Genomic DNA, 19,877 nt, shown 5'->3' with positions numbered 1-19,877 from the left:
CTGATCGGTCCTGGAGTACTTCGAAGAATAGCGCCGAACGCTCACTATATCTTGAAGACTTTGAGCTTTTGAGTAGCCCAAGTTTAAGGTCGGCCATTCATCGATACTTGCCTGCTCACTGAGCCAAGGGTTTAAGGTCGTCGCTCGACCATTGAGGAAGATTAGGCAAACACTGGGGGTTTAAGGTCGCCGCTCGACCGTTGTTGTAGACCCGGGTTTAAGGTCGCCGCTTGACCGTTGGTGGAGCCAAGAGTTTAAGGTCGTCGCTCGGCCATTGATGGAGACCAACGTTTAAGGTCGCCGCTCGACCATTGATGGAGACCAACATTTAAGGTCGCCGCTCGACCGTTGATGGAGACAAGTGTTTAAGGTCGTCGCTCGATCGTTGATGGAGACAAGCATTTAAGGTCACTGCTCGACCGTTGAGGGAGACACATTTTAAGAGGCCTTGGCTTTTTATTTATATTTTGACCTGCGTTCGGGAGACATACAAAGAATACATGTATTCACTTGCACACCTCTCATCCGACCCTATAGGGTTGGAGATGATTCGCGCTCCATGGCCTCTCGAGCTGCCTTCCCTCTTCATCCTCCAGGTAGTAGGCACCCAAATGGAGCTTCTGCACGATCTTGAAAGGTCCCGCCCATGGGGCTTCGATCTTGGTGACGTCACCGACAAACTTTACTTTATTTTAGATGAGATTGCCGACCTGGAAGGACCTCAGGATCACCCTCCAGTTGTAGTTCTGTTTCATCCGTTGTCGGTACGCCGTTAGCCGAACCACTACTTTCGCCCGCGTTTCGTCCACCAAGTCGAGCTCCATGAGCCTCCATTCGGTGTTTCCTTTATCATAGTACTGCACCCGATCAGATTCTACTCCGACCTCCACAGGGATAACTGCTTCGCCGATGTATACCAAATGGAAGGGGGTTACGCTGATCGTCTCCTTCGGGGTCGTGCGAAGGGCCCACAACACACAGGAGCTCATCGACCCAGCTGCCTCTAACGTGGTCGAGCCGAGTGTGTAAAACTCTGAGGATCTCCCAATTGGCGACTTTGGCCTGTCCGTTGCCCTAGGGTAGGCCACCGATGTGAAGGCTTATTGGATGTCATAGCCCTCGCACCACTCTCTAAGCCTCTGACCGGTGAATTGCCTCCCATTGTCTGATACAAGTCGGCGTGGGATGCTGAATCGGTATATGTTGTTTCGGCAAACAAATTTAATGACCATCTGCTCAGTTATTCTTGCAAGCGACTCGTCTTCTACCCACTTTGAGAAGTAGTAGACCGCGACGAGCAAAAACTTTCGCTGATTGGTCATCATGGGGAATGGGCCAATGATATCCATGCTCCATTGGTCGAACGGGCAAGATACTGTGGACGCCTTCATTTCCTCGGTTGGTCAGTGCAGAAGATTGTGATACTTTTGGAAAGACAAGTAGGTGGCCATTGTCCGAGCGGCGTCTTCTTGGATGGTCGACCAAAAATATCTAGCCAGGAGTATCTTTCGAGCTAACGCACGGCCGCCTGGATGGCCTCCGCAGAAGCCTTGGTGCACCTCCCGCAGGATGTACTCGACATCTTCCGATCTAACGCATTTGAGTAGGGGCTTGGAGAAGGCTCTCTTATAAAGCTGGTCCCCAATCAAGGTGAACCATCTGACCCTCTTCTTCAGCAAGCGAGCTTCTTCTGGATCGGCAGGTGCGGCTCCCGACCAAAAGAACTCTATCAAGGCCATTCGCCAATCGCTAGGGAACGTTATTCCTTCCATTCGGTCGATATGCGCCACAAGTGAGGCCTATTCGATTGGCTGCCCTATGGCGATCAGAGATAGCGAACTGGCTAATTTTGCCAACTCATCCGTCACCTGGTTCTCCAATCGAGGGATCTTTTGTATAATGATCTCCTGAAAGTTGGTTTTCAGCTTTTTGAAGACTTCTGCATAGAGTCTGAGTCGGGCATTGCTTATCTCGAACGTCCCAGATAGTTGCTAAGTGACCAACTGAGAGTCCGAGTGGATGAGGACTTTAACGGCTCCCACATGTCGAGCTGCCTATAGGTTGACTATCAGTGCCTCATACTCTACTTCATTATTGGTGGCTCTGTAGTCCAACCGAACGGAGAGCTGCATCCGGTCCTCCCGAAGTGAGATAAGCAATATGCTGATTCCGTTGCCTTGCTGAGTGGATGAGCCATCAACATATATCTTCCATGTTGCCTCCGGCTTGACATTATGGACCTCTATGACGAAATTCGCCAAGGCCTGAGTCTTGATTGCCGCTCGGGGTTGATATTGAATGTCGAATTCGCTTAGCTCGGTCGTCCATTTGATTAACCTTCCTAATGCTTCGGGTTGAGGACTCATCCCAAGGCACTGTTAGTTAGCACAATGATTGTTTGTGCTAGGAAGTACGGATGAAGCCTTCGAGCGGCAAGAATCAAAGTGTAAGCTAAGTTTTCGAGACCGGTGTAGCGAGACTCTGCATCCTTTAATATAAGGCTCAAAAAATATACAAGTTGCTGCTCTTGGCCGTTCTGCCTAACCAGACCTGATCCAATAGCATGTTCGTTGGATGACAGATAAACCCAAAGTGTCTCACCAATAAATAGCTTGGCCAATATAGGCAAGGAGTTTAGATATTCCTTGAGCTCTTCTAATGCTCGATCGCACTCGGCGCCCCATTGGAATTTCGTAGCTCGGCGAAGTACTTTGAAGAACGGTAGGCTCCAGTCGGATGATTTAGATATGAATCTGGACAGCGCCGTGATCCGACCGATTAGCTGTTGAGCTTCCTTCAAGCTCCGAGGTGGCGACATGTCTTGCAAAGCTTTGACCTTGCTCGGATTGGCTTCAATGCCCCGCTCAGTGACAATGTAACCCAAGAAGCGACCACTCTTTGCGCCGAACAAACACTTGTTGGGGTTCAACTTTATCCCATAAGCCCTCAGCGTTCGGCGGGTCTTGTTGATATCTGCATATAGGTCAGCAGCTCGGAGAGATTTAATTAATATGTCATCGACGTATACCTCCATATTACGATCGATCTGTCGTTAGAACACCTTGTTCATCAGTCTTTGGTAAGTAGCTACGACATTCTTGAGTTCGAACGGCATGACGTTGTAGCAGTACGTTCCGTCAGTCGTAATGAAGCTTACCTTCTCCTGGTCTTCGCGAGCGAGTGACACTTGGTGATACCCTTGGTATGCGTCGAGCATGCAGATCAGCTCATAGCTCGCCGTTAAGTCCACCATCTGGTCTATCCCGGACAACAAATAGAAGTCCTTTGGGCATGCCATATTCAAATCACGAAAGTCGATACAAACCTGCCATTTATTGCCTGGATTGGAGACTAATACGACATTGGCCAGCCAGCTCGGGAATTAAACTTCCCTAATATGGCCGACCTCCAACAATTTCTCTATCTCCACCCAGATGATCAAATTTTGCTTCGTGTTGAAGTTCCTTTTTCTTTGCTTCACTGGTCGAGCATCAGGTCGGACATGAAGCTCATGCTGAGCCACACTCGGGGAAATACCGGAAAGCTCATGTGTTGACCAAACGAACACATCGTGATTCTGTCTAAGGCAAGCGACCAACTCTACCTTCTTCTCCACCTCCAGGTCAGCGACGATAAAGGTGGTGGCTTTCGTTCGGCTGGGGTGAATCTGTACCTCCTCCTTTTCTTCGTACACTAGTGTAGGAGGCTTTTAAGTGATTGCGTTCACCTCCAAGCGCGGATTCTTCCAAGCGCTTCTCACCTCGGACTTGACCATCTCAACGTAGCAAGCTTTGACCATCTCACCTCGGACTTGCGCTTCTCACCTCGGATTCTTCCAAGCGCTTCTCACCTCCAAGCTTTGACCAGCTGATCGCCTTTGACCTTTCCCACCCGGTCATCTATAGAGAACTTGATTTTTTGGAAGTAAGTAGATACTACCGGTCGAAACTCGTTGAGGGCCAGTCGACCCAAGATGACGTTGTAGGCCGACGATGCGTCCACCATGATAAAGTTCGTGGTTCTAGTTCTCCTCAATGGTTCTTCCCCAAGCGAGATGGTCAGTCGGGCCTGTTCGAGCGGCAACACTTCATTGCTCGTGAAATCGTAAAGAGGGGTCGTCATGGGCAGCAGCTCATTCCGATCAATTTGTAATTGATCGAACGCCTTTTTGAAGATAATGTTCACCGAACTCCCTGTATCAACAAAAGTTTGGTGAATAGTATAATTAGTGATTACTACCCGGATAATCAGCACGTCATCGTGAGGGATCTCCACTCCCTCCAAGTCGCTGGGTCCGAAGCTGATCTCGGGCCCTTTGGCCTTCTCCCTACTGCAGCCATTATGTGGATCTCCAACCACCAAGTGTACGACTTCCTGGCTCAGTTGGAGTCACTGTCGATCGGTCCTCCAGCGATTATTCCTATTTCTCCTCAGGATGCGTTGCTTCTATTTTCTTTTTCCCGAGCGGAGGGTCTATTTCGCTCCACCGGGACTCAGGAGGGGTCAGTGTCATCCCTCCACTAATGTTAATGGTGCTGCTCGAGCGACCTTCTTTCTTCCTCTCACCACCTAGTAGATCGATGTCTTTGTCGTTGATTCGTTGATCGGGAGAAGGAGATCAGCGGTGGTATCCTCTTGGAGTCAGTAAACTAACGATTGGCGTTAGACCGCAGCAATCACGCATGTTGTGGGTCACCAACTGGGTCCACACCTTGCCTTTTGCCGCCTTCTGACGACCGGCAGCCACATGCTGCGCGATATGTGTCCTGGTCTCTTGGTGCGGACGTACTCCTTCAGCCCTCGGCCCCTTGGGCGACTGATGGATGCTTGATGGTCGACACTCGGTCGGTGCCGAGGGTTCAGTCGGTTCTTCTTTCCTTCTGGCCGCTTGGGTTTCTTCCACATTTATGTACTTGTTGGCCTTCTTAAGAATGTGGTTGAAGTCCCTGGGTGGATTCCTGATGAGCGATCGAAAGAAGTCTCCCTCGACGAGCCCTTGAGTGAAGGCGTTCATCATTGTCTCGGATGAGACCGAGGGGATGTCCATGGCTACTTGATTGAAATGCTATATGTATGCTTGGAGCGCTTCCTTGGGCCCTTGCTTTAGGGCAAAGAGGTTGATGCTCGTCTTCTGATAGTGTTGGCTACTGGCGAAATGGTGTTGGAATGCGGGTCAGAAGTCTTTGAAGCTCCGTATTAAGCCGTCTAGCAGTCTTTGGAACCAACGCTGTGCCGATCCGGAGAGGGTAGTGAGGAAGACACGACACTTCACTCCATCTGTATACTGGTGCAACGTGGCTTCATTATCAAACCTATCCAGATGATCATCTGGATCAGTCGACCCGTTCTATGTCCCAATCGTCGGCGGGGTATAATGTCTGGGCAGAGGGTCTTGTAAGATCTCCTCGGAGAATTGTCTGTTGATTCGTTCGAGCGACGCGTTGCTTCAGGGCGCCTTGCCTTTTCGTGCATCCCAAACGGGAGCATCATCCAAAGATAATCCCTGTTCCTGATTCGCCTAGGCTATTTCGGAGGGGGTTTGGAACAAGGCGCGAAGGAAGGGGATCAACGCGGGGTGCACTTCCCCCTGTGTGCTTGTCGGTCTTCTATTCTGCCCCCATACGGAGATTTACTCTGCTTAGTCTTCTTGCCTCGCTCGTCTCTCGACCGCCAATGTTGTAGGCTGCGGCGCTTGCCGATTGGCTAACCCCTGTTGTTGCTGCTGCTCGATTATCTTTGCCGCTCTAGCTTGCATGAGCATATCGAGCTCTTCCTCCATGAGCGTCACCGTGGTGAGTCATCCAACGTTCTTCATCTTCTCTGCTCGGATGTAGGTGATGTTTCCACAGACAACGCTAAATATGATCCTGTCTGAAAGTCGAAGAGATGGAAAGTGGGGATGTGGCGCTCCCGCTGACCGCCTGTAGACTCCGCTTGGACCTGCAACACAAACTACGTCAGTGCCGAGCCAGGAAAGGAGTCCCTGACATTGGCCCTCCGACGCTCAAGTCAGTCGCTGACGATGAAGTATAAAGCGGAGCAACAAGAAGACTATAGCGCAAATAGTGAACATCGCATACCTCCGCCGATGCTTGGACCCCCTTTTATATAGAGCTCCGGTAACACGTGTGCATGATCCCAAGGCGAGCACGCTTCTCAAAGTTTTTCCTGAAAAGACTTGTTCACAAAGTGTCCCTGACATAGTACCTTAATGGGCCGAGCATATCTCTGAAGTTACAGTGAAAGCTTCCGTTGTACGATCTTCTGGTTGTCCATGCCCGGTGTCAGCAACACTAACTCTCAAAAGGATGTTGCTGGATATCAGAGGGAGTGTACTGCTAGGCCGAGAGGGTTAGCTGCTCGGCCAGTGATTCGCCGCTCTAGTGCCCCGTCCAGTCGGCCAGAACCTCGATACTCCTTTGCGTGTTTGCTCGACCAAAGTCCCCCTGCCACTGCCACTATCAAGACATGTGCCAGGCCGAGCGGGGTAGTCGCTCGGCCGGAGTTGAGCTCTACCCGTGTCAAGTTCTACTATCTGGCAGACCGGGGTAGCCTGCTCGGCAGGCTTCTGTACCTCATCAACTCCTCCGTTCAGCATCCCATAATCCCTTGAGTGTCGGTCGTTTGACTTCTCCCCGTGTCGGGCGCGGTGGCGGCTCGGGGCCCTCTCCTCCAGTCGGGGCATGCTTCGCCCGACCGGTTGATATTATATGCACGTTGACCTCCTTGACTTTGACTTTCATCGTGGCCACGGGGTGGGACCCCTTATCATCACCGCATCACTTCTCTTGTCGCGGATGTCGTAGCCTCCCCCTACATGATCACCTGCGAATTTTCCTTGAATGTGTCTGTCGGTGTCTTGAACCTCACCTTCACACCCTCCTCCACTTCCAATTCTTTTGCCTTTACAAACTACATTGAGATTGTGCCCATCCATGACATCTTTGGCTCTGCCAACTATATCCTTATCACTAATAATTATGGGAATTCTATCTCTTATGAGATTGATCCAGAATGGGCAATTGAAACTGTTTACCAGCACAACGTGGGTTGTCGCACAATCACCCCTCGCGATGATGAACTGTTCCTCTCCTGGGAAGATGATTCAAGTTATATTTTCGGTGCTGCTTTTGGCGTGACATACTCAAATGTGTTGGTGCAAGTTGCACCAGAATCAAACCTGAGTTTTGATGTTGTCAAAGGTTCAAGTTAAGCCTTGTTGTGATCTAACAAGTTAACTAAGTGTGCAGACTATTTACTCAACCGGAAAAGACCTAGTTGGAGGCTAAGCAGGAAAAGTTTTAGTAGATCGTGGAACCCAGGTGGAAAAACCAAGTGGGTCGAGAGGACCTGACACTTGACAGTGAGATCGAGAGGGCTAGAGGACTGAAGATCGAGAGAAAGTCCTGACGATCCGATCAAGGCTAAGTGAAAAGTCCAAATAGATCTAGATGATCAATATTTAGCAGGTAAGTTGAGGTAAACAATTGGAGGAGCGACAGTGATGTTGGGTTCCTGAAGGGAACAACCTAAGGTCGATGATCCAACTGAAGAAACCGGGAAGGTTTCTAAGTTGAGATCAAGATAGTTAAACTGTCTATTTTTACTCATGCATTAGATGTATTATTACTGTGCTAACATCTATTTTTCAAGATTATTATCTAACACTATTTTGCAGGTTTAGCCTGATTGATCGAATGAACTAGAGGATCGGTTGATCGAACAAGGCCAACTCAGAGCAGATACAAGTTCAAACTAAAATGGAGTCTGGTCAAAGATTGATTGGTCGACTGAACCATATGATCGATCGACCGAACCCTGATGACTCAGCACAGTTCAGATCAATCAGAAGTAGAGAAGGAAACAACGTTGATCGGTGGACCGAATGGGTAGATTGGACGACCGAACAAAACATCTCATCAATATGGCATTAAGTGCACATCTCAGTAAATCTTGACGAACAGGGACGGATACTGCTCGGTCGATCGAAAAGAAGGATCGATCGACCGAACCCTTAATCATCAGTTAATGTCGAAGATTGAATCATCATCAGATCTTAGCGAAGATGGAAGGGAGCTGGTTCGGTCGACCGAACCCAAGGATTAGTCGATCGAACATCGACGGTTCTTATAAAAGAGAGCTCGAGGTCCAAGGCTGGGTAACACTATTTTGGGTTGAAATTTTTATCTGTGCAAGCTTTTGCTGATCATGCTACTGCTCTACAACTCGCAAGCTGCTCCATTCAGAAGTGCCGACCAAACTTCATCTTTTATTATTGTCGGTATATTTTTTAAAACTTGCATTGTACTTAAACTTTTACAAGATAGTAGGGTGTTACTATTTTGCATATTGTACGCACTGCTTCTTTCCGAGGTTTTCGAAAAGAAGGGTTTTAGTGGATTGCCAATCGGTGCGGTGAAGGATCACGAGCCTTGGAGTAGGAGTCCACCTAAGCTTCGAACCAAGTAACCGAACTGAGTATTTTACTTTTCGCTGCATATTCTGATTGTTTTTAAAATATGATAAGAAAAGTTTTAAGCGCGATATTCACCCCCCCCTTTCTATCGCACTATTCCGATCCAACAAAATGATCCAAACGTTTGCATCGCATACCCCCCTCAAGTTCTGACTTACATTGTGCCTACTGAAGTCTATGCCACAGTTGGGCCAATGGGTCCGAATGCAGGAGTGAATTTGTAGTACATGTTGGTGCGGTTAGCATTAACGATTTAACCCAGTTTTTGATGAATGACAAATAGGTTAAGTTAAGTTTATTGTTGATCTAACACTCTGATCGAGTGTGCAGGATAAGTCCAGACAGGTTGACGGGCTGACAGGATGTCTGGCACGAAGCCCAGCTAGGTCGACGGGCTGACCGGATAGTTGGCACGAAGTCCAAGCGGGTCGACGGGCTGACCGGACGCTTAGGCACGAAGCCCAGCTAGGTCGACGGGCTGACCGGACGTCTGGCAAGTAAGTAAGGTAAGTCACTGGAGGGGAGTGACTACGAGGACGCGTTCCCAGGATGGGAACATTAGGCATCGATCCGGCTTAGATCCATTTTGGATATCTAAGTCGAGATCGTGACTAGATTTCGGTCTCGGAAAGACGGAATCTAAGTCATACTTTTTCTGTTAATTCATACTTTATAAATTGTGCTAACAATCTGTGTTGTAGGATATATTTTGCCTCGGACTAACCTTGTTTTGCAGGAGAAGGAATCTCTGGAAAAAGGTGGTCCGGGCGCCCGGAGGTCCGGGCGCTCGGAAGGGATCCGGGCGCTCGGAGGCAACTTTTATCCTCTGCGTCGCCTCGCCACGTGGAGCATCCTGACTGGACTTGCCACGTCGCACCAGGGCGCCCGGAGCAGCATATAAAAGAAGCCCCAGGGGTGGAGCTTCATCATCATCTCAGAATTCCCAGATTGCTTTGCTGCTCTGTGCTCCAGCGACGCTAACAAAGCTCCGACAACGCGCCCTTGCTCTTTAAGCTTTCTTTTCTGTCGGTATAGCTTTGTGTTTTGTTTCATTAGCATTTCTTGCACTCTTTTTGTAATCACATTCGAATTGCTAGTGATTGCCCAACGAAAGTGGTCAAGGACCACGAGCCTTCGAGTAGGAGTCGTCACAGGCTCCGAACGAAGTAAAATCAATTGTCTTCATTTACTTTTCCGCTGCGTACTTTTACACTCGAGTTTTCGAATCGATATTCACCCCCCTCTATCGAACGATCACGGTCCTACAAGTGGTATCAGAGCAGGTACCGCTCTGATTTGGTGCAACCACCAGTCAAGCAAAGAGGGGTGTTTTTTTTTAAAGAAAAATAGATATCGTTCGTCTTTAAAATAAACCTTACGCCTTTCATTTTTTCCCTCCAAAACCGTTTTTGAAAAACACATCATCATCTTTTCACCGTTGCTTAGTATTGATAAAATATTACATTTTCAAAATTTTGGAATAATATTTTTTTATTAATATTTTATTATTTTTCAAAATTAGTGCAATATTATATTCTTTCTCCAGCACTGCTAATCCAAGACCAAGTCTTGGGATTTTTTGTTTGTTTCTCTTGTCTGAAAATTATGACTCTTCTAGAAGGACGGAACCCCTGCGAACCACCACCATACGATCATGAAGACTTCAACTACTGGAAGCGATTAATGGAATGCTTCTTAGGAAGCGTAGACATCGATTATATGCTAATTTTGAGGAAACCTTCTCAAAACTCGGAACTGAACAAAAAGGTAAGTAACATTATTTGTAATGTTTTACCTAACAATATTTTATGCAGATTAGAAAAGTACAAGAATGCATATGAGCTGTGGACCCAGTTGATCAAGCTTCACGAGACGCCGATGGAGCTAGAAGATCAAGTTAAAATCAAATATGGACTCGAGTCAAATCCAACGGAGAAGCCTACTGAATTAGGGGTTGCGCTCAAGGTTAGTAATATTTACCAAAATACCCCTGCTAATAGTAGTTTAAATAATCAGCATGATGATAAGTATGAAATTAGTCCAAGTATGGTGCATGATAACCTAGATTTAAATGATTTAAATTCAAAATCACAAAATAATCTAGACTCTGATCAAGTCAATCAAGACTCTGATCAAGTCAATCAAGACTCTGATCAATTTGGCATCAACCTTGACTTGGTCAAATAGAACAATGACCAAATCAATTCAAATAATTTAATTAATTCAGAAAATTTAAAATTAGGTGAGCATTTAGACATAAATAAGTCAAACATTAAAATAAATTTGAATTTAAATGCTAAAAATGAGAAAATGGATAAAATCAATAAATACCTTGATAAAATATTTAATAATCAAGATAAAATCAGTCTAGAAAATGCTATCCAAAACCAAGATAATTTAATTAATAAAAAATTAAACCTTAAAGATAAAACTAATCTAATAAATTCAATTAACCATATCAATTTAAAAAGTAAAGAAAATATAATGATAAAATCAAACAGTTTGATAAAATCAAAACTGAATTTAACAAACTTAAAATTAAATGTTAAAGATAACATATTAAACAAAAATAATCTGGAAATTTCAAAATTAACAATTAATAAAAAGCTAAAAGATAAACCGTTAAGAAAATATAATTCAAACAGTTTAGTTAATTCAAATTTAAAAATAAATAAAAACTTAAACTTTAAAAATAAGCTATTAAAGAAAGATAATTCAATTAACCCAATAAAATTGAAATTGAAAGAAAATTCAAATATTAAATACACTCTCTTAAAGAAAGATAATTTGACCAATTTAATTAATTCAAAATTAAAAACTTAAATTTAAATTACAAACTAAACATTAAAACTTAACTAAAACCAACTCTAATTATACAAAAATCTTAAATTAATGGCCAATAATTCAGGGGGAGGCTCCAGAATAGCTGGCACCTCCAAAACTAACCTACCCGACAGGGTAACCCTAACTAACCTACCCGACAGGGTAATTAGGACTAGTTAAAGAGAGTTCAAGTTTAACTTGAATCATGGTACTGGTGAAGTTTTTTGATGATAGTACGTTGGGGAAGCTTGGGCATCGCATGTCTAGAAAGATTTGGCTTCAATCTGGTGCATTTGACCAAGTGGAACCGACCGAAGCTACCTTTAAATGGATCCTAACTAGTTAGACCAAGGTTTAGTACTAAGCTCCGTGGATAGGACTATTCGGAAAACCTCGAAAGGTTGGTTACTTCTAATGACGTCCAAGTGACTCACCAAGCTTAGAAGTTTATCCGAAAAATGCCTATTTGTTGAGACCAAAGCTAAACCTGAATCTAACACAAGTTAAACCAAACTCTGTAAAAAAATCTAATTCATCTCACAAAATTATAGGATTCCCTGATTGATAATCTAGATCCGGTGAGATGAATAAGGATTAAATTAATTTTCAAACTAAATTAAAATTAAAATTCGAATTTCAAATTACTTAAAATTAAATTTTGAATTTCAAATTAAAATTAAATTTCAAATTTCAAATTAAATTAAAATTAATTAAAATTAAAATTAAAATTTGAATTTCAAATTAAAATTAAATTTCGAATTTCAAATTAAATTTCGAATTTAAAATTAAATTAAAATTAAATTAAAATTAAATTTTTTAACTTAAAAATTTATTTTAAAAATTAAACTTAAATTTTTTTAACTTAAAAATTTATTTTAAAAATTAAACTTTTTTTTTAACATAAAAATTCTTTAAAAAAAAATTATTTAAAAAAAAAACATTTACAAAATCATTTTAAAACAATTCTTTTAAAAACTCTTTTAAAAAATTTTAAAACTTATTTTAAAAATTCTTTTAAAAAATTATTTAAAAAAAAAACTTTTAAAAAATCATTTAAAAAAATTATTTTAAACTTTTAAAAATTATTTTAAAAATTCTTTAAAAACTATTTTAAAAATTCTTTAAAAATTATTTTTAAAATTCTTTAAAAACTATTTTAAAAATTCATTAAAAAACTATTTTAAAAATTCTTTAAAAACTATTTTAAAAATTCTTTAAAAACTATTTTAAAAATTCTTTAAAAATTATTTTAAAATTAACTTTAAAAATTATTTTAAAAATTCTTTAAAAACTATTTTAAAAATTCTTTAAAAACTATTTTAAAATTCTTTAAAAACTATTTTTAAAATTATTTAAAAAACTATTTTTAAAATTCTTTAAAAATAATTTTAAAATTAACTTTAAAAATTATTTTAAAAATTCTTTAAAAGCTATTTTAAAAATTCTTTAAAAACCATTTTTAAAATTCTTTAAAAACTATTTTTAAAATTCTTTAAAAACTATTTTAAAATTCTTTAAAAACTATTTTTAAAATTCTTTAAAAAACTATTTTTAAAATTCTTTAAAAACTATTTTAAAAATTCTTTAAAAACTATTTTAAAAATTCTTTAAAAACTATTTTAAAAATTCTTTAAAAACTATTTTAAAAATTCTTTAAAAACTATTTTAAAATTAACTTTAAAACTTATTTTAAAAATTCTTTAAAAACTATTTTAAAAATTCTTTAAAAACTATTTTAAAAATTCTTTAAAAATTATTTTAAAAATTCTTTTAAAACTATTTTAAAAAAAATTCTTTAAAAACTATTTTAAAAATTATGTATCATTTTGAAAAATTCTTCTTATTTTTTCACTATAATGAAATTTTGTTAACTTAAAAATAGTAATAATAAATTATTTCTATAGATCATTTTCACTTTAAAAATTATTATTTTGACTTTAAACTCATTTTTAATCTTAAACATCATTTTAATCTTAAAATTAATTTTTAATTTAACTTAACTAAAAATTAAATCTTAAATTAAAACTTAATATTGAAATTACAATTAAAATTAAAAATTTTAACTTAAACTTAAAATTAAACTTAAACTTAAATTAACCACTAATATTAATTTAAATCTAAATCAAAACTGAATCAAACATATGTTAATTGACATAAAACATATTATAAAAATCAGTTTAAATTCCTTTTAAATGCTGTTTTAGAAATCCCTTTAGAAAAAAATTAATAATAATAATTATAACTAACACTTTCATTGACCAACTCAATCAAGTAATATGAAATTTAAATTATTTCACTAAGTATTAAATTATTAAATCAAGTAAAAACTAATCAATAAATTATTGATAATGCTTAACTGTTATTGAATTAATAAAATCTTATCTTATTTAACCTTAAACTAAAATTAAGCACCTGAATCTAAAATTAATTAATAATTGATTAATCAAATTCAAATAAACAGTTATACCAAGGATACAGAGATAATAATATATATATTACTAAATTAGACAAATGTGTTAGGGCTTTGAAATTTAACACAACCAAACCTTAGTATTAAAGGAGGATTAATAAATTAAAGGAATATCAAATTCAGGGGGAGGTTTATTTTTTAATTATCTCCTTAAGCGTTATTTTTTAATCTTCTCTTTAAAATCTCTCTAGAAAATTCTACCTCATTTCAAAAAAAAAAAAATTTACTTTGAATATTTTTAGCAAATATTTTCAAAGTTTTATGTTAGGTTCAGGGGGAGGAATTAATTAAAATTTTCCCTTTATTTAAAATATTTTAAAATTTGTGTTTGAAAAATGTTTTCTTAAAAATTTCTTAAAACTATTTTTGAAAACTAACTCTTATAAAACTAAGTTGTTTTTAAGAATTGGGCTTTACTTTTTATTGAAAATTGATTTTGAAAATTAGACTATCTACACTTGAAATTTAAAAATCTAGTTCTTAAAATTTGATTTTACTTAATTTTGACAATTTGATTTGAAATTTAAATTTTACAAAAATTAGTGTAAAAAAAAATTTCTTTGTTATTGAAAATTATGGAAATTAGATTTTTCAAAACTTAAGTTCACAAACTAAACTTCTCAAAATCATTTTCCTTAATTTTGAAAATTGAATCTTTTATAAACTTAGTGTTGAAAAATAAATTTCAATCAGTTTTGAAAAATAGATTTTTCAAACTTAATTTTAGAATTTTGATTTTGAAAACTTATGTTTGAAAAGCATTTTAAAGTTGAAACCTGTTTTGAAAATTTAAAACTTGATCTTGAAATTTAGAACTTATACACTTATGCTTGAAAATTAGACTATCTACACTTAGCTATTTTTCTAAAAGCTAAAAGATAATACTTTAAACAAGTTTTCAAAAGTTTAAACTCCCCCAGATTAACTTGACATTATTTCTTACTTTGTCTGAAATCTATGTGTATGCTTACTTAATCCATGTTTATTTTTGATGAATGCCAAAGGGGGAGGGTTAGGTGGTTAAGTTAGCCAAACCAATTGAAAATACAAACTAACTTAAAAACCTCCACATAATGATGTTATCTGTTTTTCTTGCAAATATCTTCACTAACTTAACCAGGTTGTCATTCCATCAAAAAGGGGGAGATTGTTGGTGCGGTTAGCACTAACGATTTAACCCAGGTTTTGATGAATGACAAATAGGTTAAGTTAGGTTTATTGTTGTTCTAACACTCTGATCGAGTGTGCAGGATAAGTCCAGACAGGTCGACGGGCTGACCGGATGTCTGGCACGAAGCCCAGCTAGGTCGACGGGCTGACCGGATAGCTGGCACGAAGTCCAAGCGGGTCGACGGGCTGACCGGACGCTTAGGCACGAAGCCCAGCTAGGTCGACGGGCTGACCGGATAGCTAGCACGAAGTCCAGACGGGTCGACGGGCTGACCGGACGTCTGGCAGGTAAGTAAGGTAAGTCACTAGAGGGGAGTGACTGTGAGGACGCGTTCCTAGGAAGGGAACATTAGGCGTCGATCCGGTTTAGATCCATTTCGGATATCTAAGTCGAGATCGTGACTAGATTCCGGTCTCGGAAAGACGGGATCTAATTCATACTTTTTCTGTTAATTCATACTTTATAAATTGTGCTAACAATCTGTGTTGCAGGATATATTTTGCCTCGGACTAACCTTGTTTTGCAGGAGAAGGAATCTCTGGAAAAAGGTGGTCCGGGCGCCCGGAGGCAACTTTTATCCTCTGCATCGCCTCGCCACGTGGAGCATCCTGACTGGACTTGCCACGTCGCACCAGGGCGCCCGGAAGGGATCCAGGCGCCCGGAGCAGCATATAAAAGAAGCCCCAGGGGTGGAGCTTCATCATCATCTAAGAATTCCCAGATTGCTTTGCTGCTCTGTGCTCCAGCGACGCTAACAAAGCTCCGACAACGCGCCCTTGCTCTTTAAGCTTTCTTTTCTGTCGGTATAGCTTTGTGTTTTGTTTCATTAGCATTTCTTGCACTCTTTTTGTAATCACATTCGAATTGCTAGTGATTGCCCAACGAAAGTGGTCAAGGACCACGGGCCTTCGAGTAGGAGTCGTCACAGGCTCCGAACGAAGTAAAATCAATTGTGTTCATTTACTTTTCCGCTGCGTACTTTTACACTCGAGTTTTCGAATCGATATTCACCCCCCCCCTCTATCGAATGATCACAGTCCTACAGTACAATCTTACAAGGATTCTTCCGGTGGATGCTGACTTCTATTACCTTGTCTGCTTTCATTTCTGTGAGATCCAGTATCCCATAACCCAGACAAACTAAAGAGATTTTGGTATCTTCATTAATAATCAGAGAGTAGAAGAAGGTGCTGATGTTGTCAGTTGGAGTGGCAATATAGGTGTCCCAGCGTACAGGGATTATGTGGTGATTACAATGGGAAGTGGGCAGATGGACATGTGTGTTGCTCTTCATCCTGACGTTGCATCGGAACTAGAGTATTACGTGTTGGTGCAGAGTAGACCGGCAAGAGGGGGGTGAATTGCTGAAAACAAAAATGAAAATACCCTCCTCGGATTTCAACTTAGAATAAACGCAGTAGTAAAATAATAAAGACAGAAACTAAAAGCAGAAACAGGAATTTAACCTGGTTACAACCAAGGAGGTTGTTAATCCAGGGCAGTGAAAAGCGCACTAAGAAAATTCTCCTTCTCTGAAGGCGAAGAAGCCTTTTACACTCTAATTGCTCAGAACTACTGCTAGGAATTGCTTACAGATTGATTGCTTGAGTTGTTGTTGAATTCCTAGCTCCAGGGGCCTTTATATAGGCCCTGGAAATCTTATCCCGAGAGTCCAAGGCGCCTCCAACAGGGTTCAAGGTGCCTCCAACTCGATCTGCGGATAAAACTTTATCCGCAGCGCAAACGGTCAAACTGGCCTGCTCAAGGCGCCTTGAACAGGGCGCCTTCAAGCTTGTTTAAGGCGCCTTCAAGCTACAGTAACTTTCTGCTACAGTAATTTCCAACTTCTTTTGACTCCTTTTCTTCTTCGCTTTGGCTTCCGAAGCTCCATTCTTTTGGGTGATTGCGGCCAACCGGAATAGGGCTCACCCGAACCCAATTCCCGGCCTTCTCCTCGAGCAACCTTCCGTCCCGGCTTAACATCCCTCGAACGCCGCGCACGCTCTTCACGCCCACCGGAGTACTCTTCCGCAGCTCTCTCGTCCTTCGGACGCACCGAGCCCGTCGGCTCCCTTCCCGTGCCGTCCTTCTCGCTAGCTGCATCTTCCGCTCGACTTCCTGTGCTCCTAAGCTCCTGCACACTCAGACACAGGGATCAAACACAGCAGGACTTAACCAACTTGGTTGATCACATCAAAACTACCACGGGGTCCAACATTACGATGCCATCCTAAATGGGCTCGAGGTCTTCAAGCTGCAAGACATTAGCAGCAACAATTTAGCTAGTCTTAATCCAGAATCGGTTAGCCATCAAATGGTTGACAATCCTAATGATCATATATGAGCAGTGATCCTGTCCGGAATCTGAGTCAGATGAAGACCTGGTGAGCTGGTGCGGACGTTGACGGGGGGCGACTGAGACACCTTTCTAGTATATTCTTTTGAAAAGGGGCTCCCACGTGGCGCTAACGGGCGAGGACGTTGGAACCGATGATACCTGAGCTCTGCGCACACTCATGTGAACACACGGGCGTTAGAGGCCAGAAACCAGGGGAAAAGTCCCCAGAGCAGGCCCTCCGATGCTTAAGTCAGGTCCTTTTTCCCCAGAAGAACAGTGTACGAAGAAGAAAGAAAGTAGAAGATAAATGCGAATGTGCGAGAGAGTGTACCTGTTGGTTAGTCCTAGGAAAACGTACCGGTTCCACTGTACAAAATTTTTTTGTACAAGTGTCGAACCTTTCCTTAAATAACCTACTGTGTTCTTTAGAAGTTAAATTAGAAATCGCAGACGGAACTTAACATCATTGATTCCAAATTTAACTTATCTGTTCTTCATGGTTTAGATTTGAATCGCAAGCGGAACTTAACACTATTGATTCAAATCCACCTATGTTATTAATTTCATTAAATATTAATTTTAAAAATTGGCTTCCAGGACTGCATGGCGAGGCACATGACCTTCTTGGATATGGGAGCAACCACCACCGCCTAGACAAAGCCTTTTAAGGAAAGCTAATATTTAATTTCCTTAAATAACTCTAGGTTAACCAAAAAGAATAATCGAATCACAAATTCGAAAAAGAAGAAAACACAAACTCGAAAAATAAATTCGATAAACTAGATCTAATTGCCTCTTGTATTTAGAATTTTTACAAAGAAAATAACTAGTATGATGCGGAAGAAAACTACTAGTTATACCTTCTCTTTGTAAGCTAATGACCTCAAGATCTTCTACCGTATTCCTCGCCTCGCCTTGGGCGTCGTGTGGGCGACGATCCTCCAAGATGAACACCACCCAAAAGCTTCTTCCTCTTCTTCTTCCGGCCACCACCACCACCAAGGAGAAGAGAGCAAAAGGGAAAAGAGATGGGAGAGAGAGGGCCGACCACTTGAGGTTCTCCAAGCAAGAGAATAAGAATTGTTGTGTCTCATGAAGCCTTCTCACCCCTTCTTTTATAATACTTGCCCAAGGCAAATAAGGGAAGAATTTTTACAAAAATTAAAATCTTCCTCTACCTTTTCCTTTTCCCTTTTAATTTTCCTTTTCTTTCCTCTTGATTGAATCAATCACCAAAAATAAATTTGATGATTTTATTTTTTATAATTTGACGGCCCCTTGCTTGGGCTCCAAGCAAGGTGACCGGCCACCACATCAAGAATAAGGAAATATATTTTTTAAAATTTTACAAGAAGAAATCCTCTTATAAAATTTACAAGCTCTCTTTCCTAAAGTAGGAGTTAAAAAATGAAAGTTCTAAAAATTAAAACCATGTTTTAAAATTTAAAACTTATCTTCAAAAATTTTATTTTTTAACATGATGATAGAAAATTTAAATTTTAAAACTTATCTTCCTTTTTTTTCTTAAACCATGAGCATGGTTAAAAAAGGAAAGTTTCAAAACTTTTAAAACTTTCTATTAAAACATGTGGCCTAATTCAAATAAGGAAAGTTTTTAAAATTAAAATCTCTCTTTTAAAAATTATAATTTTTTACAAAGAGAAGATTTTAAAAATTTAAAAACAACCCTCCTTGTTTGAATATTGTGGCCGGCCCCTACATGCTTAGACACCAAGCAATAGGGTTGACCCCTATAGAAAAGGATGTGGTCGGCCATTGCTTGGTCACCAAGCAATGGTCCAGTCGCCTTCTTGTACATCAAGAAGAGCCTTACATTTGGATGGACTTGAGGCTATAATGAGGCTACGACAGGGACCTAGAGGAGAAATTGATTTTGGCCTTCCGATGAGCTTGAGTATCCCGTGCTCGCCCCGAACACACAACTCAAGTTCATCGATAATAACTCATTCCACTAGAGAGTTATTATCGCACTACCGCACCAATCCCAAATTACATTATGGGCTCCTTCTTATTATGAGTGTGTTAGTCTCCCTGTGTTTAAGATAACAAATGCCCACTAATTAAGTAAGTTACTGACAACTCACTTAATTAATATCTAGCTCCAAGAGTAGTACCACTCAACTTCATTGTCATGTCGGACTAAGTCCACCTGCAGGGTTTAACATCGCAATCCTTATGAGCTCCTCTTGGGGGCATTCTCAACCTAGATAACTAGGACACAGATTCCTTCTATAATCAACAATACACACTATAAGTAATATCATTTCCCAACTTATCGGGCATATTGATTTATCGAGCTAAATCTCACCCTTTGATAAGTCAAAGAAATAAATATTAAATATATGTGTTTGTTATTATATTAGGATTAAGAGCACACACTTCCATAATAACTAAGGTCTAGTTCTTTTACTAAGTCAGTACAAAAAGAACTTACCTAAATGGTCATACTCAATACACTTAGAGTGTACCAGTGTAATTTATTAATCAAGATAAACTAATACTTAATTACACTACGACTATTCCGATGGTTTGTTCCTTTCCATCTTAGTCGTGAGCAACTGTTTATAATTTATAAAGA

The sequence above is a fragment of the Zingiber officinale genome, chromosome 3B (assembly GCF_018446385.1).
Source record: "Zingiber officinale cultivar Zhangliang chromosome 3B, Zo_v1.1, whole genome shotgun sequence".
Lineage (NCBI taxonomy): Eukaryota > Viridiplantae > Streptophyta > Magnoliopsida > Zingiberales > Zingiberaceae > Zingiber > Zingiber officinale.
This window is presented reverse-complemented; position numbering follows the sequence as displayed.